Genomic DNA, 26,063 nt, shown 5'->3' on the forward strand with positions numbered 1-26,063 from the left:
CAGGTGCTTTTATTTTAGACATAGCCATAAACAAATGTACCCACGAATGTAGACATTTTTATATGTCCTACTAAAAATTGCTTACTAATCTCTCTCTTTAGATATCTATTTCTAATTGCTCACAGGATGCCACTCTTCTTTTTAATAACCAGGCTTTTGGATGGAAGAATCAATATGAACAAAGTTTTTAGGATCCTCCTATCAGATGCAAGCTATCAAAAATGATACTGATGCTCACCATTACCAGAATGCCACAGAATCTTGGTAATATTTAGACAAATGTCAGAAAATATATAAACATTCTTTTAGAATGCCACAAAAATTAAGATTGACTAAATAGCTTTTTGAGCTCTTGTGCTTTCAGATTTGCAAACACAAGGCAGAAAACAGTTGTTTCCTTTGATCTGAATTTAGCATGTACGGTGCCTTGTTATTTTGCACTGTTTCAGAAACGAGCTGGGTGTAAGTGACAGGAGGAAAAACATTGAAAAGGACAGATACACTGAAATAAATTTGTTTTGCTCTTAACCTTAAGATGCTGAAAAGTAGAATTTCCCAGGATGACAGGATAATAAAAAAGCTATAGAACAATCAGTACCATAGTTTAGGACATTTTTAGTATGACTAGCTTCAAATAAATAACATTCCTTGCCGAATTGTCTGAAATACAAAGAGCCTACCTTTATCATTCTGAACTACTATTGTCAGGCATTCAGCAGTCTTTACAAACTCAGTGGACCTCTCTTTGTCTTGTCTCTGTTTGGAAGTTAATGGAGCACCATAAGCCAGTTGAATGTTTATAGGTGATCTGCAGAGGGAAACAAACTGAGTCTGTTCCCTTTCTTCTCTATGATGCATGAAGAAAGCCAGAAAGGTTTGTGAATAGGATTATTTTTAAAAGCCATCTTATTCTAGCTAGTGCTTTTATCTTAGTGATTTGAAGAATGACTGGTCTGAGATCCCCTGGTTAAGCTGGAAAACTCTCTGATAGTCTCAAGTATGTATTATTATCTTTCTAATCCAACTGTAAGCTAATGGAAAGGGTGGAGGGCACTGAAGTTTTAGCCAAGACACCTCTTTTCCCAATGTTTACTGGGAATTTGAGTTAAGGAGGTATTAAATCAAACAAACAAAAAACAATGTCTCCCACATGCAATTTTTAAGAAGATTGACTGAAATCCCTTTCTCTCTCAGTTGCTTCACTTTCACTCATATATTTCATATATCTTTTTGATGTCTTAGTTCCGCAAGTTCTCTAACTGCCCATGCAGTTACTAAGTTGATGATGCCCAAATAAAACGACTTAGATCACATGGCAGGAGGCTAGCTGAAAACATACGTAGTTCTTTAAAATCCTCAGTTTGGTTGGGAAATGACTTTCATGACAGTCAGCAATAATAGCAATATTCAACATTTATGCAATCTACTACTTTTCATCTTAAAAGCACTTTATAATCATTAAGAAATTAATCCTCACAATTCCCACATAAATACAAAATTAAATATTAGTAGCCTCCTATACTGTCATATATTTAACAGCAGTTGAAGTGTTAACAATAAAGGTTTTAGACTCAAATTGATTAGAAAGGTTTGTTAATAGCTGCCAGAGAAGCTGAATTATTTCTCTGAGTAAAATACAAAAGCACTAATGGGCAAATGTAGATCCCATCTTTAAAAAAGGAAAGAAGGACAATCCAGGGAACTATAGACTGGTCAGCCTTACCTCAGTCCCTGGAAAAGTCGTGGAGGGGACGTTCAAGGAATCCATTTTGAAGCATTGGAAGAGGACAAAGTGATCAAGAGTAGTCAACACGCGTTCACCAAGGGCAAGTCATGCCTGATCAATCTGATTGGCTTCTATGATGAGATAACTGGCTGTGTGGACATGGGGAAGTCAATGGACGTGATATACCTTGACTTTAGCAAAGCTTGTGATACAGTCTCCCACAACATTCTTGCCCATAGGAAGGAAGGAAATATGGAATGGACACATGGACTATAAGGTGGATAGAAAGCTCGGTAGACATTTGGGCCCAATGAGTAGTGATCAATGGCTCAATGTCTGATTGGTGGTCGGTTTCAAATGGAGTGCCCCAAGGATAGGTTCTAGGGTCAGTATTGTTCAACATCTTTATGACCTGGATGAGGTCCTTGCACCCTCAGGAAATTTGCAGATGACACTAAGCTGGGAGGAGAGGTAGATATGTTGGAGGATAGGGATAGGGTACAGAGTGACCTAGATAAATTGGAGGATTGGGCCAAAAGAAATCTGATGAGGTTTAACAAGGACAAGAGCAGAATCCTGCACTTGGGATGGAAGAATCCCAAGCATTGTTACAGGCAGTGTACTGGCTGGCTAAGTATCAGTGCAGCAGAAAAGGACCTGGGGTTTACAATGGATGAGAGACTGGATATGAATCAACAGCGTGCCCTTGTATCCAAGAAGGTTAATGGCATATTGGGGTGCATTAGGATAAGCACTTCCGGAAGACCTAGAGAAGTTATTATTCCCCTCTAATCGGCACTACTGAGGCCACATCTGCAGTATTGCATCTAGTTCTGGGGCCCTCAGTATAGAAAGGATGTGAACACACTGGAGTGGGTTCAGTGGAAGACAACAAAAGTAATTAAGGGGCTGGAGCATATGACCTATGAGAAGAAGCTGAAGGATTTGGAGTTATTTAAGTTTGCAGAAGAGAAGAGTGAGGGGCAATTTGATAGCAGCCTTTATGTTCCTGAAGGGGGCTCTAAAGAGAATGGAGAGAGGTTGTTCTCTGTAGTGACAGATGGCAGAACAAGGAGCCATTAATGGTTGAACTTACAGAGGAAGAGGTGTATGTTGGATATTATGAAAAAAAAAACTATTTCACCAGGAAGGTGGTGAAGCACTGCAATGTATGAGTGAGAGAGGTGGTGGAATCTCCATCTCTAGTTTTTAAATCCAGGTTTGACAAAGTCCTGGCTGGGGTGATTTAGTTGGGGTTGATCCTGCTTGAGGCAGGGGGCTGAACAAGATGACCTCCTAAGGTCTCTTCCTGCCCTAGGATTCTAGGATTCTATGTTTCTATGTTAGCCTTTGTATTAACCAGTGATATATCAGACAAGCATGTTACATATGTTCCAATAAGTTCATTTTCCAAGAAAAGTTGAGTTCCTGCTCCGGTTGATCTCTGACAATAGTATTATTTTTAACTAACCTGTCACACTTGGTACTTTTAAAAAAATTCTTCCTAAAACCCAAGAGAATATTGTGAGAAAAACAATTTGTTACAAGACCTTAGACATTTTTCTTTGCAGATCTCATTAAACCAGAAATTTGCATGGCTGGGAAAGCCTTATACATTTTCTTACACACTGAAAGAATAATACAAAGCTCTCTGACAAGACTGGTGATGTGCTCACACCAATTTAATTGTCCACAAAATAATCCCAGTTGATTCTAGGACTGCTCTTTTTTCATATAAGCAACTCTCAGTGTAACGCTGGAGCTGATTACAGCCACCTATATGCTGGATGTAACTTGTGTTAGAGGACGTTTTTAGAAGAGTTGTGAGAAAGTGAAAAAGAAAAGGAAAACAAACTCTTTCAGCTCTTATACCTTTGTAGCTAGAACAAAGAAATAGTGCTGCAGTGAAAGATAATGGGAAATCATTCATGCCAAAGCTATGACTGATAGATGGGATAGACATTTTAAAATCTTATTTATACATTAGCTTTATTAAAAGCATTTGGAGTCTTTCTATTGGCTTCAGAAGACACGTTAATTGTTACTGAGAGTGTAAGGAATTCATACCTAGGACTGTCTTGAATATTTTCTGTTATATCATTTTTGGAGGCTGGATAAATAAATACATTAATAATTGAATAAATGTGAAGAGTAGCATCACTAATATTGTTCTATGTTCCATTTTGCCTGAACTTCTCAGGAATTGCAACATCATTAAAGTATTCTGTTACCATTAAAAAATAGTGAAATTCCTTTCTTATTGTCATCACTCTGGTCTGAAATTTGTACCAAACAATACTACAAGTAGATTGACCCAGAAAATCTTCAAGAAGACATTTAAAGCATTTTCAACAATATCTTGTAAGTATATTGGCTGCTGCTCAGTCATAAATCATCTTTCCAGAGGTGTAGGGCATCTATGCTGTATAGTCAACACACTAGCTCCAGGAGATAGCTTGATGCCTACAGTCTATAAACCAATCAACTAGACATTTAAAGACAACCACAGGTCTAGAAAAATTTAGGCCAGGAAATTAAATGCCCCCTGGAGCTGGTTGATCTTTTACACGTAAGACAAATTGACATCAGGTTGTTAAGCCATCTAACTGCTACATCACTGAGGGTAAAAAAAGATTGCAGTCCACCCTCCAGCTGTCTGCAGTCACATTATGAATATTAAGCTAAACCAAATTTCTGCATTACAGTAGCCACTGTTACTGCTTCAGTCAGCAGCCTGTTAAGTATAGTCCGGGATCTGCCTCCCTGGTTGCAAATTAGGGGTGTGTATTTTAAAACTTCTAAAACTCATTAGCATCTCTGTCCTGGAGCTGCTGCCACTCTGTGAGGATGTAGCTCTTGGCCTTGCTGTGTCTACTGCTTTCTTGTGTAATGTTTCTGGGAGTAGCATAAGGTGAAATGAGAGTAGATAAAATGTGGAACAGGCTCAATTTCTAAGTGATACCTAAATGGAACAGGTCATTTGGGTAAAGTCAGTGGCTCCCAGTAGATCTTACAGCTTCTCTAAAGTCAAAGTGTTGGGACTGAGAGTCTGAGTCTAGAGAGAACGACACTGAATTTTGAAGGGGATCAAGTAGATTTTCTGACTTGTAGATCTCACCTATTATTTCTGGTTTTGTGTATCATAAATTGCTTGATCACTGTCAGACTGTGTGGTCACTGAAGAAAAGAGAAACAAATGCAAAAGACTGAAGTCAGAATAATCATACTCAAAATCATGCTGTTTGCAAGGAGTTCCACTCGTCTGCCATCTGACCATTTTGTACCTCCACCAACACCTTGTAGAATAGCCGCATACAAATCCAATTGAGATAATCAAATATATTCTAGTTTGAATACAAAATTCTGAAGAATGTCTCCCTGGTAAATATCTCACAAACTGATGATACTCTGTAGCACTGAGCATACAACATGCCACTTTTCATGTTCTCTGTAGCTGCTTTTGAAGGATGTCCAAAAGGGTTGCAAGAAACACCTTCCATCAAGCCTGGTTTAGCTGAGCAATGACTAAGACATGCAGTTCACTTACATCGTGCCCTGGGAGATAATATTTGCCTTCAGGATTGATGGTAAGTATCATGGCTAGGGCTAGCTGAGGCTGAACACTTTGCTGATTCACAGTACATAAAGCAAACAATAAAAACGGAATGTATCTAGTTCACAAAGGATCTTGATGGCCTTGTAATTTTGTTCTCTTATGGCCTTTATTTAAAGTTGGATTCTATGCATCTGCTTATAATGAGCTAAAAAGTGCATGAATAAGCAGTTATTTCCACAAAATGTGGCTCTCTATTAATGTATATTTTGCAAAGCCTGTATATCTTAATTGCATTGAAATGAGCATGGGACCCTAGGGTTTTGCTTTCTATTGAGGCATTAAAAACTCCAGAGGCATGATTAGGAGTGGGGACAAAAAAGCTCCACATCAAACTTCATTGCTTATGCACTTGGCACAGTACTCTCCTCCCTCACAAATACATAAATAGTAGCCCTCATTGGTTCCATATACTAGTTCTCAGAGATTTTACATTTAGCAGGGATCATTTTGACCATCCTGTACTCTGCTGTCTCCTTTCTTCTCTTCACCAACTTTCTGTCCTAGTCTCTTTGACATATTTAATCTTCTATAGTTACTGTCCCCAATGTCTCCTCTGCTTTTACTTTCTTCCAGTTTAGCTCCTTATGCCTGGAAAAGTCTCCTAACTAATAATAGTTCATTGCTTTCTTCTTCTCCTACCACCACTTTTGAAGACTTGTCTCTTCTTCGAAGTTTCAGACAGCTTTAATGCTTGCACCTCATTCTGTTCACTGAAGTCAATTAGAATTCTGCCACTGATGTCAATGAGACCAAGGTTTCACGCTCTGTGTTTGTCCTTCTGCACCTCTTGTTGGCCTTTAGGGCCTGGTCCACCTTCCAGGGATGTCATTGTGAATCTTTCCAGTGACTTCGGTGGAAGTGAGACTGGGACCAACCACAGAGTAGATGGGTAGGCATGTGGCACAGTTTATCTAATATACAACACTGCATACATCAATACAAAAACAGTAGTAAGTAAAATCTGTCTTTGTAAATTCATTGCACAATGAATAGATCTGAACTGTCGCCCAAGACTGAAGTGTGACCTTTTAGAAGTTTGAAAGATATTGATTAGCAAAATTATTTTTGTTTACCAATGCACAGCCTGCCTTTTGCCAGCACAAGAAAAGGACTGAATGTTATAAACAAGCCATTTTCTCATATTATTTCTGGCTTAAATTTACAGACCCCAATGGATTAGGGAATGTAACTAAGCTACTGCATTTTGGGTGCTTCTCCAAACTGAACTGACTCTTTGGACATTTTTGGTTTGCCTGCTGCAGTTGGGTGACACCGTCTGCATCCTTGCAGAGAGAGATTATTAATGGCTTTCCATTACCATGACTGTTACAGTGTCAATCAAAGACATATAGCTGGATAACATTCAAACTTGAGATGTAGAAATGCTCTCTTTTTGGGGGCTCATTAGGTTGCTCCGGCTGGCATGTTGTCACCCACATGATGCATACATAGTCAGCCCAAAGCACAGGCACTATTTAATCACCCAAAAGGCAGTGTATGTGAGGTTTAAGTGGTGCATACATAGGCCTTATTTAAGAATGAATTTAATACAATAACCTTTAAGCATGAACAGGTTGATGGGAGCTGTTGTTTCTGTGCAGCTCAGGTAAACGAGTGAGTTAAAGAGAAAGCAGTCAAGTAGTACTTTAAAGACTAGCAAAATAGTTTATTAGGTGAGCTTTTGTGGGACAGACCCACTTCTTCAGACCATAGCCAGACCAGAACAGACTCAAAATTTAAGGCACAGAGAACCAAAAACAGTAAGCAAGGAGGACAAATCAGAAAAAGATAATCAGGGTGAGCAAATCAGAGAGTGGAGGGGTGAGGAGGAAAGGTCAAGAATTAGATTGAGCCAAGTAAATCAATTAAGTAAGTAAGTACATTGATTGAGGTCAAGTGAGTTAAAGAGATGACATTTTTGGTCTAGGTGGAGAGCGTTAACTGCATCAAACCTTAGTGTCCAACGGGCTGTCCGTACAAATTATAGTGTCCTATGCAACTGCAGGCCCCATGCAGCTTCTGCCTGTGGCCTACTGCTTCCCTACCTCTCTCCTTCCACACCCAGGGTGGTTTTTGGTAGGGTCCTGCAGCACCCCTCCCTCTGTTCCCCATGCACGTTCTTCTGGGAGCCTTGGGCTTCTCTCTGTGACCCCCCCACATTCAGCTTCCACTTGGAGCCTGGCTCAGGGGTTCCCCTTCTCTTCTCCCCCTCCCACACTGCATCCCGTCTCACCCTTCCCCTGTGCAGCTTCTACCAGGGCTCAGGGGCTTCCTGGGGGCCAGAGACGAGCTGAAAACACTGGGAGTCCTCTCTGCTCCCCCAGTCTGGCAGCAGAGAGACATCACTTGCCATTTGGAAGGGGCAGAGAAAAGCTCTTCAGTGGACAAGAAAAAGAAGCTGCAGGGGGGGGGCCAGAGAGGAACCAGTTGAGGTAGTCATGGCCATCCTCAGGCACAGAAAAACTCATAGCTGCATGGCGGGTCCAAAAATTTGGTGCTCCAAATTGCTGGGTGCCCAACAGAGTTGCATACTTTGTGTATGCTTAGGGATGACCCTAAATGTCCCCTACTGGTCAATCTCCAGAGTACATTCATTCTCAGAACATAGAGTAATATGAGTTACAGTTGTGACAAGAACTCTACCAAGGTTTCACTTTAATGGTTAAAACCCAGCAAATTTCTGAAAGATTAAGTGCCCTTTTATTACAAGTTTTACATTTTCATTCCTTGGGCACATTTCCTTTTTGCAGTGGTCAGACTTCTTAGTGTACTGTGCCTGCAGGTCAATTTCACCAAAGAACACACATGCACAGCTGGAACAGTATTTGACAGTGATAATTATTACTTCTGAGGGAGCAGGAAGGTACATAAATCCAGGAATACAATTTCACAATAAAATACTATGTCTATGCTTTGGGGGGGAGGGGGTGGCACACCACGATCTATCTGGGAATCGATTTTTACTGTGTATGAAGACGTGGCAAAATTGATCTCTCTAGGCTTGGCTGCCAATCCTGGTACTCCACACTGAGATGCAGTGCAAGGGATGTCAGCTCAAGCCCGAAGATCCCTGATCTATACTAGGGAATAAAGTCGATCCTGATATATTGATTCTAGCTACACTAAAGGCATGGTTAAAACTGTGTATCTGGGATTGACTTCAATCTCTAGTGTAGATCAGACATGAAAGATTTCATTATATTAGAAGGGGTTGGCTGCTTGAAATCTCAAATTAACATATATTCATGAGCCATGCACAGTATATTGATGAATAGTAGCATGGAAATGAAGAAAGAACAGAAGGGACACTACTATTAAACGCCTCATTTTACCTGTAAAGGGTAGAATATTTATTTCATTCAACTCAGTAGCATGACTGAAGACAAATTCAGGTTCAATGACATCAGCTGGAATGATGACAGGATTATACCAGAGGACAGAAAGAAAAGCCATCAGGAAAGTGATAAATGTAACTTTAAAAAAATTAAAAATGCAATTTGCCTTCATGAGAAGCTGGAAGAGCAACTGTGGATTCTGACTGTACCTTTGATCTAGGTGGCCCTTTGTAACAGCTGTGATTGATGGCTTTTAAACTTTGGTGGATTTCTGTTGTGTTTATACATAAACAGAGCATGGAACTCAACAGCACTGTGGCATGGAACACAGAACCGGACTCTCCACTAGCTACCATTACAGTACATGAAGAGTAGCTCTACCCGTTGACTGAATGGAGAATCAGGCCTATATAATCCAGAAATATGTGATTGATTCAAATGAAGTGAATGTAAAGACTCCTATTAACTTCACTGGGTTGTGTCTTAGGTCTCCACACTGAGAAGGGTTTATGCTGAAACGATATAGGAATTATGGCATGTGAAGCATCTCCTACGTTTTGGTTTCTGAGTTTTTTAGAGTTTGGATTCACATTTGTAAGGTAAGGCTTTTTATGCTTATTCTTTCATGATGTGGTTATTTCTCCTAAATGTTCTGCCACCCGCACCACATATGCACACACACAAAGAACTGGAGGCACTGGGCCGTGAGAAAAGGTTATAGCTCTGACCTAGACAGTGTTTAATCATAAGCTCACCTTTCAATATGCAAGTAGGACTTCAACATGCTTTGAATCACATGGGTAGTTCTGGACTATATGTACCTTATTTTTCATTCCAGCAGGGTTATTTATGAACCCATAGGTGCTACCATGTTAGCAGAGCAATGAATAAAGAGTCTGGGGACATGGGCTCGCCCCTCAAGCACTTATATCCATGCTTAGCTTAGTAGATCTAAATGGGACTATTCACATGCTTAAAAATGAAGTCTCTGTGTAAATCTTTGCAGGTCCAGTGCCAGGATGAGTTTATTAAAGTGTTTAAAAGGTCTACATTACCACCACTGGTGAGAGTGAGTGGGGAAGAGAGCACACACTTTCTGGGTACACATTTAAATTTAAATGGCTACATTGCAAGACAATGGGAAATCATTCTCCTTTAGTTTCCTTCAGTTGCTGAGACTCATTATAAAAAAAAAAATCTGCATTACTTGTCTTATGGTCTTAGCTTGATTTCTACTAAGGAGATGCAAGAATGCCAAGACCCACTGGATTTCTTATATTCCAGAAAAGGTTTTCATGTTGTAGGCTATTTACATATTAGAACTTCCTGACTGTAACTGAAATGCTAGTCACAAAGGGAACAAAGGTTCGAATTGGTTGGTTCACACATTTGCATGTCTCATTGAAGTCTAGCAGGTGTTTTATCAGGATGTGTTGTGCCTCATGAGTCATTTAATATACCTTTTATCATTATCAATTTGGTTTTTATGAATCTATAGCCAAGTTGTTTTTATTGACTCCTGTCCTAGGTTTTGCTTCTTTACTTTTTAAAATGAAAATACCAGCAGAGAATGATGCTACTCGTACTGATATCCCTCTGCTGAGTGGTCGCAGATATTAAGGTCTTACACATCAGTTTCCCATAGATGGATTAATCAAGTGACATGGAGTCTAGGTATAGTCTTAGGCTTGGTCTACACTAGGCAGGAAAGTTGTTTGCAGATACGCAATTTTAGCTATGGCAATTGTGTAACTAGAATCTACTTATCCACAATTGACTTACCTGGCCATCCTTACTCCTCATGATAGCAAGGAGTATAGGGGGCAAACTGCTGACCCTAGACAGTTCAACTTCACATGTCTCTACCAGGCACGCAAAATCAAACTACAGACGATCAACCCTGACCAGGTCGATTGTTCCAGAAGTGTAGACATAGCCTTGGTGAAACTTGCTTTACTTATACATATCCATGAATCCTAGAACAGAAGGAGTCACAAACAGCATGCAGTCAATCCCTGAATTAATTCTGGCTGTCAGTGACTACCTCTCTTTTAGTAATTAAGTCTATTCAAGGTAGCAAACTCCCTTGCTCTTTGCCCCAGACCCCCCACAAAGCCTGCATCACAAATCCAACAAAAACTTAGCCTTCCATGCCTAAAAACTTGCTTGCTGTGAAAAAGAACTGTAAGGTTACATGTAATAATATAGTATCCCTACAAGGACTGCTTCTGTTAACACTGTTGTAAAGAGGTTATTGTATTCAAAACAACTCTGTTAAATTTACATGACTAAAGTGAGATGCTTAAATCCTTATTTAGGAATCTGAGTAAGTGGCCTAATTTTCACAGGTAGAAAGTACTCTTGATATAGTTCCAAAAATGATATATGGTCGCAGTTTCATCTGTTCAGTTCCTATAAAAATCAGGTCACTTAGATGCTTAAATATGAATTTTCATGGATTCATAGGTTTTAAGGCCAAAAGGACCAGTCTGTCATATAGTCTGACGTCCTGCAAAACACAGGCCAGAGAACTTCTCCGAATTAATTCCTGCTTCATGTCCAATAGCTGTGGTTGATTGCTCAACTGATTATTCATTATTATTCCCAAGAATTTTTCAGAGTAATTGCTTCTCCAGATAGAAGTTCCTAGCCTGTGAGTATGGCCTGCTTTCTTTGATTCTGGAGTTGTACTTAAAAGAATTACTCTGAATCTTTTTCAGGGGGATAAGGCAAAATACCATATTTATTGGTCATAAACATATATCAGTCAATCAAATTTATCATACATTTTTATCAATATATCAATATCATAAACATATATAAATCAATGAATTTTATTGACATGAGATACTTATACACACACTCACACTCACATACACACTCCATCTTGTTGTTTAGTTACCAGCTTGTAGCAGCCCTTAACTGCACTTGCCAGGTGAGTTAGATAGGGGCATGAAGGAGCTGGGTTTCTGTCAGTCTGGATCAATGCTCTAATGTTGACAAGATGAGACCCAGGGTCCCCTGCAAGACACCTTACATTTACAGTGGTTTACCTTTCATGCAAATCTATTAGTCATCTCATGCAAACCCATGTATTCTAGCTGTGTCAGTCATTTGTAGCACCTTCTTCTTGGCGTTGTCCTCAATGCTGCCATGTACATCTTCAAAGGAGGGTTGAATTTGCTTCCAAAGAAGGTGCTTGCTACTGACTGCCAAGACCACCAATACCTCTGACCTTTTCTCAGTGAGCCCACTTGACAGGTCTTAGTGCCCTGGGATCTGGCTTCTATGCCCCTCCAACCACTGCAGCTGTTTGGAGGTGCTTGCCTTCCACACCTTATTCATTCATACCCCAGGGCAATCAAGTCAAAGGGCAGAACTCTATTCTACTCCTTGCAAAAAGACATTTTCTTGATCTTAATTATTCCTAGGGACTATGACATTACAGGAAGACTTGATTCAACTTTTCTATATAAAAAGACCTGATACAACGTTATATATGAAAAACCTTAATACAAAGTTATATGAAAATGATACAAAATTATATGAACATGCTTAATACACGAGCGGTATGCCTTTAGTTTTGACATATTAAAATGAGTCTTGTTTGCTTCTGCCCAGCATATGTGATTAATTAATCACTTGGCTTCAGTGACACAGCCTCCTCTTTGTTATCACTGTCCAAATATTTGTGTCATCTGCCGACTTTATTAATGATTAGTTTATGCTGTTGTTTGAAGGTCATTGATAAAAAATATTAAATAGCATAGGGCTGTGAAAAAATCTGGGCAGGATCCCACTAAAATCATAAGTCAGTATATTATGTTAGTACTATTACCTTTATCAATAAAACTTGTAATTTCATAAAGAAATTATTTACCCTAATATCCTAGGAAGTGTATGGCTACAACTACATTGCATAAATGAACATATTTTGAGATGATCTATTTTCTATAAATTCATGTTGACTAGCATTAATTATATAAACATTCTTTAATTATTTATTGATTGAGTTCTCTGTCAGCAGCTCCATTATTTTACCTGGATCATCTGTTCTACTCTTTTTATATATTGGCACAACATTATCTTTCTTCCCCAGTGTTTCAAGACATATTATATATCAATGATAATAGCCTAGAGAGACCCTGGTCAACTCTTTAAAGACCTGTTGTATGTAAATTATTTAGATTTGCTGTTTTAAAATGTCTAGCTTTATCATTGACCATAGTTAGTTCTAGAATGAAAGTATTTTGTTGTGATCATCATTATCATTATGCAATACAAATACATCATCTTGCTTTTTACAAAATATAGAAAGTACAATTTATAGTATGTGTCTACCTTTTCAGTATCATTACTGACAATGCTTTTATTTCCACCCAGTAATACACCAATACCTTTGTTAGGGTTCCTTTTGTTCTTGATATCTTTTAAAAACCCTTTATTGTCCTTAACAGTGATGGCTGTACAGACTGTCTTGTGATCTTCTTGCTTCCCTTATCAATTTTCTACAATTTTCTAGATTCAATTCCTAAGCACAAAAGACTGGCAGAGTTTCCACTTTTTCTGTGTAATATCAAGTTGAATTACATGCGAGACTGTGAAAACTAAGCATGAAGTACCCATTGTCACTGAGATTTGAAAATTTGAAAAAGAAGCAAATAAATGAGGAAAAAATTACAAAAACTAATTGTGCAAACTTTACTTACTATTTACAAAGAATCCTTTTTATTGCAATAGGTCTATGAGTAAGATAGACAGGATACTCGCTATCCCAGATCCTCAAATGTATATAAGCCCCATTCCCATTAAAATCAATTATTTCTATAGACTGATTTAATTGGAATTTAGGTATTTAAATATTTTTAAGCATGTAGGCCTCTGTTTAATCTTGCATTTAGGTCTTGATTGGGGAAAAGGTTTGTGGGGAAAAGCTCGTAAAAGGCTCTTTAAAGGAAACATGAGGGTAGAAAGATGTACATAAAATTTGAACATCCATGATCTGAAAGACTTTCTTAAAAGACAGTTACAGGGTTGTGTTCCAGAAGTAGCATTTGTCCTACAAATCAATACAAGAAAAATGTATGAATTCTAACTCTTGCTGAGTGGAACACAGGCTATCTTGAGTTAACAGTATTAAAATCCATCAATCTTCTACCAAAGCCCACCAAACCTCACAAATAAACAAATGTTTACTTTAAAATTCTCAAAACATTCTCTTTTAAATTTCTCAGTGTGTTATTTATTTTTATGTCACAAAACAGATAATCTCCCACCTAGTTTTCTGTCAGTACATTTATAGAGCACCTCTGCAACAGAGCTATTTATTTCCAAACTTTTTCTCTGTCAGTTGTTTGGCTCATATTTTAAATGCGTATACAATTGTTTGGCTTGTATTAAATATTCTTTCCCTCCTTTCTTGTTAAAAAAAAAGCAGCACTCGACTCATAATGCACTGTGAATGTGAACTAAGAACCACACTTTAGAGCAAATGAGCACACACAAGCTGTGTCTACACGTGCACGCTACTTCGAAGTAGCGGCACTAACTTTGAAATAGCGCCCGTCGCGGCTACACGCGTTGGGCGCTATTTCGAAGTTAACTTCGACGTTAGGCGGCGAGACGTCGAAGTCGCTAACCTCATGAGGGGATTGGAATAGCGCCCTACTTCGACGTTCAACGTCGAAGTAGGGACCGTGTAGACAATCCGCGTCCCGCAACTTCGAAATAGCGGGGTCCACCATGGCGACCATCAGCTGAGGGGTTGAGAGACGCTCTCTCTCCAGCCCGTGCGGGGCTCTATGGTCACTGTGGGCAGCAGCCCTTAGCCCAGGGCTTCTGGCTGCTGCTGCTGCAGCTGGGGATCCATGCTGCAGGCACAGGGTCTGCAACCAGTTGTCAGCTCTGTGTATTTTGTGTTGTTTAGTGCAAGTGTGTCTGGGAGGGGCCCTTTAAGGGAGCGGCTTGCTGTTGAGTCCGCCCTGTGACCCTGTCTGCAGCTGTGCCTGGCACCCTTATTTCGATGTGTGCTACTTTGGCATGTAGACGTTCCCTCGCAGCGCCTATTTCGATGTGGTGCCGCGCAATGTCAAAGTTGAACATCGACATTGCCAGCCCTGGAGGACGTGTAGACGTTACTCATCGTGCTACATCGAAATAAGCTATTTCGATGTAGGCTTCATGTGTAGACGTAGCCACAGTTTTCACTGAAGTAAAATGCTTGAAACCTTTAACAATTAGAACATTGATATATCTTTGATTGATTTCAGTTATAAAATTGATATTGATATACCTAACTTTATGCATCCGAGTTTGTAAATTTAGCTCTCAGGTCCTTGTCTCTCTCTATGCCTTGCAAAATCGACTACTGAGAAGATTTATGTTAAGCCTCCTTTTCACGTAGCATAATGAAACTCACTATGTGATAAGATTACACATTGTGGACTGATAGTTCTCAAGATCTGTTCAAGGCAGGCATTTTTTGAAAGGTATTTAATGACAAAGCTGTGCTAGCTGCTTCCATAGCTATGTCTACGCTACAAGATAAATTTGAATTTAAGGCAGTTAGCTCAATATTACCACATGACTGTCTTCACTGTAAATATTAGCTCAATTTAGGGAGCACTAATATTGAGATTACAATATTACAGTTACCTGATGGGTATAGCGTCAAGCTCAAATTCAAAAATGTGATTAAAGGCCAGTGTGGAAGTGCCATATCTTAAAATTGAATTTAGTAGCCTCCAGAGGTGTCCCATATGTAACCCATAATGCCCGTCTGTGCTCCACTCTGGCCAATGCTCTTGAGGTGCACCAGAGTTAAGTAACACGAACACCACGAATTTCAAAGCAGGAGCAGCAAGCCTCTGGTTATGGGCTCATGTTTGTATGAAAGCCTAAGAAATATCTTTCTTTCTTTGCTATTAGCGTGGTGAGTGCACCTACCCATTGGTAACTTGTTTAAGTGTTTCATTACCCTCAGCATTAAAATATTATAGATGATAATCGATTCACTCTTTAACTTTCACTTTGTTAAAATAAACAGATTGATCTCCTTGAGTCTATCACTACAAGGCATATTTTCTGTTTCTTTAATCAGTCTCATGGTTCTTCCCTGAACCCTCTCCATTTTTTCAACATCTTTCTTGAATTGCAAACACCTGACCTGGACACCGTTTTCTACCAACAGGTGCACTAATGCCAAATACAGAGATCAAACTACCTGTCTGCTGCTACTTGAGAGCTCTCTGTTCATGCATCTAAGGATGACATAGGCCCTTTTGGCTACTGGGAGTTCATGATCAGCTGATTCTCCACCATGACACCCAAACCTTTTTCAGAAGTGCTGCTTCCCAGAAGCAGGTGCTCCATAGTTTGTGACATTCTTTGTTTCTAGATTATACTTTTACAATTTACCATACAAAAAATGCATATTGCTGCTTGTGCCTAGTTTACCAGGCAATCCATATTACTCTGAGGCTACGTCTGCACGTGAAGCCTACATCGAAGTAGCCTATTTCGATGTGGTGACATTGAAATAGGCTATTTCGATGAATAACGTCTACACGTCCTCCAGGGATGGCAATGTCGATGTTCAACATCGACGTTGCGCAGCACCACATCGAAATAGGCGCTGCGAGGGAACGTCTACACGCCAAAGTAGCACACATCGAAATAAGGGTGCCAGGCACAGCTGCAGACAGGGTCACAGGGCGGACTCAACAGCCAGCCGCTCCCTTAAAGGGCCCCTCCCAGACACACTTGCACTAAACAACACAAGATCCACAGAGCCGACAACTGGTTGCAGACCCTGTGCCTGCAGCATGGATCCCCAGCTGCAGCAGCAGCAGCCAGAAGCCCTGGGCTAAGGGCTGCTGCCCACGGTGACCATAGAGCCCCGCAGGGGCTGGAGAGGGAGCGTCTCTCAACCCCTCAGCTGATGGCCACCATGGCGGACCCCGCTATTTCGAAGTTGTGGGACACGCAACGACTACATGGTCCCTAGTTCGACGTTGAACGTCCAAGTAGGGCGCTATTCCCATCCCCTCATAGGGTTAGCGGCTTCGACGTCTCGCTGCCTAACGTCGATGTTAACATCGAAATAATGCCCAACACGTGTAGCCGTGACAGGCGCTATTTCAAAGTTAGTGCCGCTACTTCGAAGTAGCGTGCACGTGTAGACACGGCTTGTGTTAGTGATCCATCCTTTTCTTTATTTACCACTCCCAGAGTTTTTCTGTCATCTACATATGCTATCAGGAATAATTTTATGTTCTCTTCAGGATTCAAAATGAGATTCCTGTGGAAGTGGAAACACATCCAATCAATGACTACAATTTACAATTTTTTATACTTACTTCTGAGTCCTGTTAGTTAGGCAGCTTTTAATCTATTTAAGGTGTGTCAAGTTAATTTTGTATAATTCTAATTTTTGAATAAAAATGTTAATGTTTACATACCATGTAGTAATTCATACATAGAAGGTTAGTTTGTCCTTGTATTCTTGCCATTAACAAGGATAAATAGTCTCTGATTTAATTGGAAATACTAAAAATCCACATCACAAATCAAATTATAGGACAACCATGCTATCTTAAAGAGGTTTAATCTGAAATTGTTATTATTGTAACTTGCATGAATGGACTAAATTAAAGTTGACTTCTGCTTTCAAAGCAATTTAAGTAGAAACAGGTTAACTTCAAAGAAAAAAGAGAAAGAGGGAAAGATAAAAAGAAAGAGGAGGAAGGGAGAGAAAAAGAGAAAGAGGAAAGCAAGAACAAAGGCTAGGGGCAAATAGCAGAAATGCAGTTTTGATCCCAGCTTGTGTTTACCTATTATTCTGAGCTGTGGCCGTAGCCACCCCCTGCTAACCCCTTATGGCAGCTGTGCAAACTTCACTTTAAAGCCTGATATTTCACACGTTCAGTTGGCATTTAAGCTCCATGAGCCTCCTCTTGCGTGAATTAATGAATATACCAAACAGTTTTCTCTGGAATGGTAGGAGTCCCAGAAAGGTCACATCCTTATCTTCCAAAGCATCATTAGTTTATAATTAAAAAAGAAAAGTTACTGCTGACAGCATTACAAAAATGAAAACTTCTTTTTTCACCCCTGATCACAGGAAGAGGTGTACTGGAGGCCCTTCGATCATAAGTAGGTTACAGCAAATCCTTTTTGATGGCCCCCTCCTTTAATTATTTTAATATTACAAAGACGGATTCACCTTTCTAGGGATCCCTGGGTTTTAGGGAGAAAATCACCTATTACTTCCACATGCAAAGTGTGCCAGATCCTACTTATGAGGGAAAATCACGAAGGGAAGAGTTCAGCATTTCCTGTCCCTTACATGTGAGTAACTCTGTAGGGAACATATGCTCCTGAAATACCATGGAATTGGCTGCTGGTATTTTGATAGTTCTGATTTCAGCCCTGAGCAGCATCAGGACAAAAAAAAGATGAAGTGAACAAGTGGAGGGCGGTATTTAGTAATGAATGTTTAGCTTTACTCAGGAACATGCTATCCTAGTCTCATGTAAGATTGGTGGAGAGCTGCCTGAGTGTGAAGCTGGAATGGATCAGGCTTTTCTAGGGAAAAGCAAAGGTTCTGTCAATCTTTACTTTATGAAAATAGATTATTCCATCTCTATGTGCCACAGGAAGCTGAAAAAATGGCATTTAGGTGAGAACTTGAGAGATGTCTGAAGAGAGCTGACGTGTTTCCATTTCCCTTTGAAAGGCACATGAAAGAATAAATACTGAGCTAAGAATTATGTAACATTTAGAAATATTTTTATAGCACCCCTGCTGCCCTACTGTCTCTGGTCATTCCTTTATTAACAGTGTACTGTACCCGTAGAAGTAATATAATATAAAATAATAGAACTGGAACTGGAAGGGACCTGCAGAGGTCCTCAGGCTCAGGCTCCTGCATTCTTGGCAGACAAAACACCTGTTATGGATTTAAACCATCCATAACAGGTGTTTGTCTAATTTGCTCTTAAATATACCCAATGATGACTGAGATTCCACAGCCTCTCCAGTCGATTTATTCCAGCGCTTAATCATCCTGTCAGGAAGATTTTCCTTATGTCAGCAAAGACCCCAATTATTTAGTCTCATATATGATGTTTATCATCTACTGCACTACAGCGGTATTTTCTTAAGTCCCATTGTTTGGCTGGCCACTGAAATGTGTGGAAACGGTTAAGGAAGGAATGGTTTCATAGCATTACATGGTATTTATAGCTCTGTATTTTCAAATCATCTTTTTTGCAGCTTATTTCCCTTGTTTTCTCCTTTGCACAGAAGTCTATACTTAGTGTAGCTCAGTGGTTAGCAACCTCCCCCCCCAGTGCAGGTGCCAAGAGTGGCATGTGAGCTGATTTTCATTAGCACACAAGGCGGAAGCTCAGCCTTTCCTCTCCTCCCCTATGTAGCCAGAAGCTTGCTCAAACCAATGCCACCTGTGGATTAACAAAATATCAGCTCATGCTACCAACCACCACCTACATGGTAGAGCTTTGCATCTTTACTTATTTATTTAATAACGAAGTTGTTATAAGTAAGACTATCAGTGACTTTAAAAAGTATCACTGGCACTTGGACCACGCATAGAGGACAAATTTCTGCACTCCACCTCGGAAAGTTTGCTGACCCCTGGTGTAGCTTATCAGTCAAGTTGGCTGAGTTGGCATCAGTCATCAGTCAAATTGGCTGGCTCTGAAAGGGAATCACCTTTAACGTGCTGTCTTAAATTCATAGGGTCAGCTGAGTATCTCTCATGGGCAAAGACCTGGTTCATCAGATGCATGGCGGGGGGGTCACACATCTGACAAAGTGGGTCTTTGCCCACAAAAGCTTATGGTCCAAAATATCTGTTAGTCTATAAGATGCCACAGGACTTCTTGTTGTTTTTGGAGATACAAACTAACTTGACTACCTCTCTGATACTGAGTATCTCTGTGAGCATCCTATTAGCATTGTTTTGGAATTCATTACATCACATAGCCTTTTCCCACTTTCTGTCAAAAATATCACCAGTACTACAGAGACAACTTATTGAATCTTTGAACCAGAGACTGGAAAGGCCAATGTCATGTTGAGAAAGTACTTATTCAAACAATATATGCTAATGCAGTTATTTGAAAGTCTCTGATTAACACAGCAGGAGAGTGCTGATTTTAATATTCTGCATTCTGAAAACCAGTCATCACTGGATAAAGATTCCAGTGTTGATTAAATTTCGACAAGAGCCCCTGATGCCTCACTAAAGAGGACTCAGACAATCAATCTAGCAACCCTCATCAAAGTGATCATGCTGGAGTTTGCCAAAAAGCTGTAGGAGTCCAATAAGTTTATTGGTGCACCCTGCAACTTTTTCCCTGCGGACCCAGGTGAGATCTTATCAGAATGCAGTCCCACTTGTGGCAAGGACTCCAGGACAATAACCATCCCCAACAACTTTGGGTTGGAATTCTGGTTTCTGCCTCCAATTACCATACGTACCTCCTCAGTAAATATCCTATGGAGGATGAGAAAGAGCACCAGACATTTCCACAACTGGTTAAAACACAAGGACTTTCCTGGATGTATGGGAACCTAAGGAAGCACACTCAGGGGAGAGGAAGTTCTGATAGAGCGAGACAGCGGAGGGAGCTCTGAGATCCATTGTTGTAGCAACAAGGATTAACCAAGGATTAAACAGAGACTGGGACTGGCTCGCAGCTTACAAAGGCAGCTTCTCTGCCCTGGATGCTAATATCTCCTCATTAGCCTCTAACAAAGGCTCACATCCCCCATCTGATCTGACTTATCTTTTCCTCTTTTGATAAGCACTATTGATACTGGGCCATTTCCACCTTGCTGAATAGACCTTGTCAGCTCTGGCCCTCCCTTTTACTGGGACCCCACCCTTTAAATACTCCTCTGAAACCAGACCCCCGCCATTCATGCATCCGATGAAGCAGGTCTTTGCCCCTGAAAGCTTATGCTCCAAAATGTCTGTTAGTCTATAAGGTACCACAAGACTTCTTGTTGTTCTCGCAGCTACAGACTAACATGGCTACCTCTCTGATACTAGGGACTAGAGCAGCAGCTGAGCATTCTGGCTGAACCTGCCATTCCTCTAGCATCCATTTATTGACTCCTTTAGAGTGGAACGGATGCTCCCATTAGTGTAAGTGGTTGTCTGTGGATTTCTCTGTTAGGCCAGGAGGTGTTACATCTGTCTTTCATCCTGAAGGTGAGCAAGGGCACCATAAATAAGACAATCCCCTATACTGGCAGTTGCGGAAGAAAAGTAACAGAAAACCAATCCAGGCAAGAATTATTGCTGTTATATGCAGTACATGAAATAACCTCTAATGCCAAATGCCACTGATGAAAATAATACTGGGCCCTCCCGTGTCTACTGGGGTTGCTCCCATGTACTTTGTAGAGAGCTCTTAAAGTCTTCATGGGCATGATTTTCTTTACATTTACCACTGGGGAATGTTTGCTCTTTCCTGCTGCTTTAGAAGTGATAAGTTCTGATCTGCTGAAGCCAGAGGATCTTGTGGTGTCTGTCAAGGGCTACTATCTCACTTGCCTTCCCACGGTTCCTGTGTCACTGACAACCCAAGTGCCAGCTCTGGCCAAGATCAGAGGTGGTAGCTCAGAACTGGCAAACTCATAGCTGGAAATCAAAGCAGCTCAACTGTATCTTAGCTAGTTTCCAAATAGGTATACAATTTATCAGAATGTCTTTAGGGTTTAGACTCTTTGAAATATTTGTTAGTAGCTGCATTTGTTGGTATCTTCTTTATGAAATATTTGTTAGCTAGTGTCCATGCTAAGGGATTTTTGCAATTTTATTTTCGTTCCAAATGCAACAATTTACAGGACTAATCCGTTAATCTTATTTGCATGGGCTGTATGCCGTAATATAAGGAAATATATGTTTGATTTTAGAATTTTGAAAACCTTCACTCTGAACGCAGGTATGGGAATTGTCCCTTCTTGCCTCCATTCAGGAGGCCTAGCAAGAGTAGATAGGCCATTAAGGAGCATTGGGACACAAAGGATGGGTGAAAGGCCCTATCACACCATGAAAATGATACAGATACCTGTTTTCAAGAAGCTCAGCTTCGTTCCTAAGCTAATCGTTTTCCTTTTCCAGATCTTCTGCATCACCTTCAAACTTGCTCTTGCTTTCACTATTCTAGTTGCTATTTTCTTCTTACTGTCTAGATCATATGTTACGCTGCTCCCCAGACACATGAGCTTCTCTACATTCTCTAGTTCAATCCCATCTACACTGATCTTCCTTCCTATTTCCTTATCTCCAAATATAATTGTGTTTGGTTTATCGATGTTCATAATCAATCTGTACTGCTTCCCTTCCTCGTTTAGCACCCGCACCATTTTTGCTAGCCTCTCCTCGTCTTCCTCTATGATAACTATGTCATCCGTGAACCCCAAGTTGTTAATTCTTATCCTGTGCAAGATATCCCTTCTACCTCTTCCTTGATCTCGACCATCACTCTCTTTAAACGCATGATGAAAATACTTGACGATATTGGATCTCCTTGTCTCATACCTCTACTCGTTCTAAATCAACTTCCCAACCCTCCGCGTGTTCTCACTGCTGCGTCTGCATTGTCATTGATATCCTTCAACAACTGTATCAGTCTGCTATCCACTCTGTACGACTCCAACACCTTTCAAGTCACTTTGATCTATACTGTCAAATGCTTTCTGAAAAATCGATGAAGCAAGCGTAGATGTTCTTGCTCTTATGTCGAGCTTTCTCAGCTATCAATCTTAGTGCCAATATATGCTGTATGGCACTTCTATCTTTTGGGAACCCCTCCTGCTCATCTGATAGATGATCTTCTTCTGTGATCTTAGTCTCTCTGTCAGTATCATCATCAGCACCTTGCCTAGATGACTCTTTAGAGCAATCGTTCTGTAGTTTTTGCATTCCAAAACACTTCATTTCTTGTGTACTGTCACTAGTGTGGATCTTGTCCATCCTTTAGGTGCCTTCCCTTCTTTTCATGCTATATTATTATAGTCTTTGTATTTCCTGACTCATACTTTGTCTGCTATATTTATTCATCTGTCCTGTGATCTTATTATTTCCAGGGCTTTTGTTCTTCAGTTGTTTTACTGCTCTTTCTACTTCCTCCTTCAAAGTATCAGTCTCTTTCTCGATATTTGGCAGAGATATCTCTTTCAGTTCTTCAATCAGTCTCTCTGAGACACTCGGGTCCAACTGTACTTTGTATAGATAGGTGCAATATCTCATGCATTGCTGCACAATCTTCTCCTTATTCATGAGCACCTCTTTGTTCTTGTCTTTGATCACCCTCTGCTTCAGTTGCCACTTCTTATTAGTATTTCTGATTACTTATACACCTCCTTGATCTTACATTTGACGTATTACCTCTCTATAACTTCACGCTGCTCCTCTAATCATTTTACCTTATGCTTTCTGGCCACTTTCTTGATCTCATTACATTTCACCCTATATTGCTGTTCTGCCCTGTCAGAAACATCCCTATGCTGTGTGCTGAAGTTGCTGGCCCCTCTTCTAGTGGCACCTGTCTTTTTGAGTTGCTGTCATCCTTCTGGGGCAGCATGTGACAAGTTTCTTTTTTCATCTTTTTTCACTGTAAGCTCTTTGGGGCAGTGACCCTGCCTTTTTGATGTGCTATAGTATGTAGGATTCTGTGGGTGATCCTATAAAGAAACAAATATTAAAGGTAAATTCGTAGCTGTTGTTTGGTAGCTGAACTGTGTGGCTCGTATTATTGGCTTTTAGCTCTGCTTTTGCTCTGTACTTTTGCACTATTCTTCACATTTTGAGGTGGTAAATGTAATCTGGTCTTTTCTTATTTGCTTGAGAGTTAGTTGAGTATGAATCAGTTATTCTTACAGAGTACAGTTGCTAATACATTTGAAAGTCCAGTCAATTTCTTAAGCCATATTAGCTTAATGAGCCATATATAGGCCCCCATAGTCTTTGTATTTATATGGCAATTTCCCGATTAATCCTAATTAATGACACATCCATGCACATTTGAAGTGAATGATGAAAATGGTCAATCAACCATGCTAATGAATGCGTTCACTCTAAAGCAATACCCAAGCCAGAAGTCAGAGAGGGAAAAGCTGGGTAAACATGTTTGTGTTGTTTTCTGCTACAGCAAGTTGAAATCAAACAATGTTTGTTTTTAAAATGCAGGAAGCCCCAGCAGCTTTGATTGATGGTTTCTGCTTTTCTGGTCTTTTTTAAAGCTGCTTCCTAGCTAATTTGGAGACTGGAAACTGGTAGTAAGTGAGGAGCTTGACAAAAGGGGGAAATAAAGACAGCCCTAGAAACCAGCAAAGAAGAATGCACACAGGGTCTGTCTGTAGGCCAGAGGAAAACAGGCAATTTAAAGACCATCTCTTTAAAAAAAATCCTCAACAATGTCTTAAGGAATCATTCTTGCTATTAGTTTCTCAGACTGGTGGCAAATAAAGGGGGAGAGTGGTTATGGTAATATCTACCTAATGGGAGCTGCTCAAAGGGACATGACAGGGCTGTAGAGTTTGATGATACTCCATATGTGGGCAATCTAGCTTCCACTTATGCAATCTGCCACTCCTTCTCTTGCAGTGTGGGGCTGAATAATGTAGGCACAACAGGAGCTTTTCTGACCTTTTTTGCACTCCAATACCTTGCAATTAAGAATCTCCAAGCACCTTACACACACTTATTAATTCTTATAATATTCCTGGCACGTAACTATATATTACTAATATGGCTCTCAGGGACAGAACCAGGAAGAGAACCTGCCTCCAGGTTCTCTTCAGAATTGTCTGAATTCATTATGGTAGTGAGAACTGAATTTGGGTAACTGCATGTTCTTAGGTTCTTCCATAAAGAGTGTAATAGATTGGCTGTATTTATTAAGGTCTCCTCTTATCTGAGGGTCACAGTGGATTTAAGGCACCCCCTACTACCAGCTGCCTCAGTTCAGGGCAACTATGACTCTAAAAGTCCCTTATGGGATGTCAGGATTAAACGGAAAATCAACCTGTCAGGGTTGATCTCCTGGAGTTGAATTTGGATGCCTGGTAGTGAGATGCGTGAAATTGATCTGGAGGTCAGCAGTTGACTCCTGTACGCCTCAGTATAATGAGGAGTAATGGAGGTTGGTGGGAGATTTTCTCCCATCAGCCTCTCTCTGCAAAGATGGCCAGGTAAGTCTATTGCCGATAAGTTGATTCTAGCCATGTAATTGCTGCAGCTAGAATTGCATTTCTATGGCTGCCTTAACTGCCTAGTGTAGACCTGCCCTGAGTGCCATAGCAGTCACTGTTCTTTAAAAATTAATATTTCAAGGCCTGACAAACTGCCAATGCCTAACATACTGTTGTCATAAATGTTAGGCAAAGAGTATCTTGTAGGGTATCAAATGAAACCTGGTGACTTTCCGGTCATTAATATTATTGCGTAAATGGTTAGTGCATAAAGAGTTATGTAATTATGCTGGAAATTTGTTTCTAATATCTGTTCAGAGCAAACAGTTTGAATAGTGTGGATTTGTCCATCTGCCTGAGTCAAGCTTTGTAAACCAGAGACAATGGAAGAACATTTGCGGGTAAGACAAAGTAATCAAACAAAGGAGAAAGCTAATCACCAGGTGGATGAGAAAGGGCACAAGCAGGATGGAAAAAGAGCTTTGTCTGGGTAATGTGGTGCCTTTTCAAAATAACTTTGAAATGTTTATTGAACTGTAAGAAAAGGGGAACAGACATTGAGGTTATGCATCACTTAGGGGACACAGGCAGAGTTCCTGCTAATTTTGCCATCCAGGGGTGGAATAAATGTTGTTATTTGTACTAAAGCATGTGCAAATGTGCACCACCAATAGAAACATGTGCTGCCAAATGTGGTGTTTGTGGGGGATGCTAATCAACTGGACAGCACCTGAATCTCAAGTGCTCATCATACAGGAAACAGTGGACAAAGGGGACAGCACTTTTGGAGTCTGTGAATGGTGGCTGAGGACTCTGAGAACTGACTATTACTGAGAAATTGCCAGATGCCAGGATTGTAATCTGTTAAGTTTTAGACACAAATAAGTACGTTTTGTTTATAGACATTTTTGTTTCTATTATTTTTTGCTAACGGTCACTTATATCTCTGTTCTTGAACACATTTATTTTTTGATTTTCAATAAATCATGCCAGTGATAGGGCTGAAAGTTCCAGAGGGGTTTCCATGTCAGTCTGTTTCACCAAAAAACACTGAGGAGTCCTGTATCACCTTAAAGACTAACACATTTATTTGGATTTTAGCTTTTGTGGGCTGGAGCCCACTTTGTCAGGAGCATGAAGTGGAAAACTCAGTTTG

The sequence above is a fragment of the Carettochelys insculpta genome, chromosome 8 (genome assembly GCF_033958435.1).
Source record: "Carettochelys insculpta isolate YL-2023 chromosome 8, ASM3395843v1, whole genome shotgun sequence".
Taxonomy (NCBI): domain Eukaryota; kingdom Metazoa; phylum Chordata; order Testudines; family Carettochelyidae; genus Carettochelys; species Carettochelys insculpta.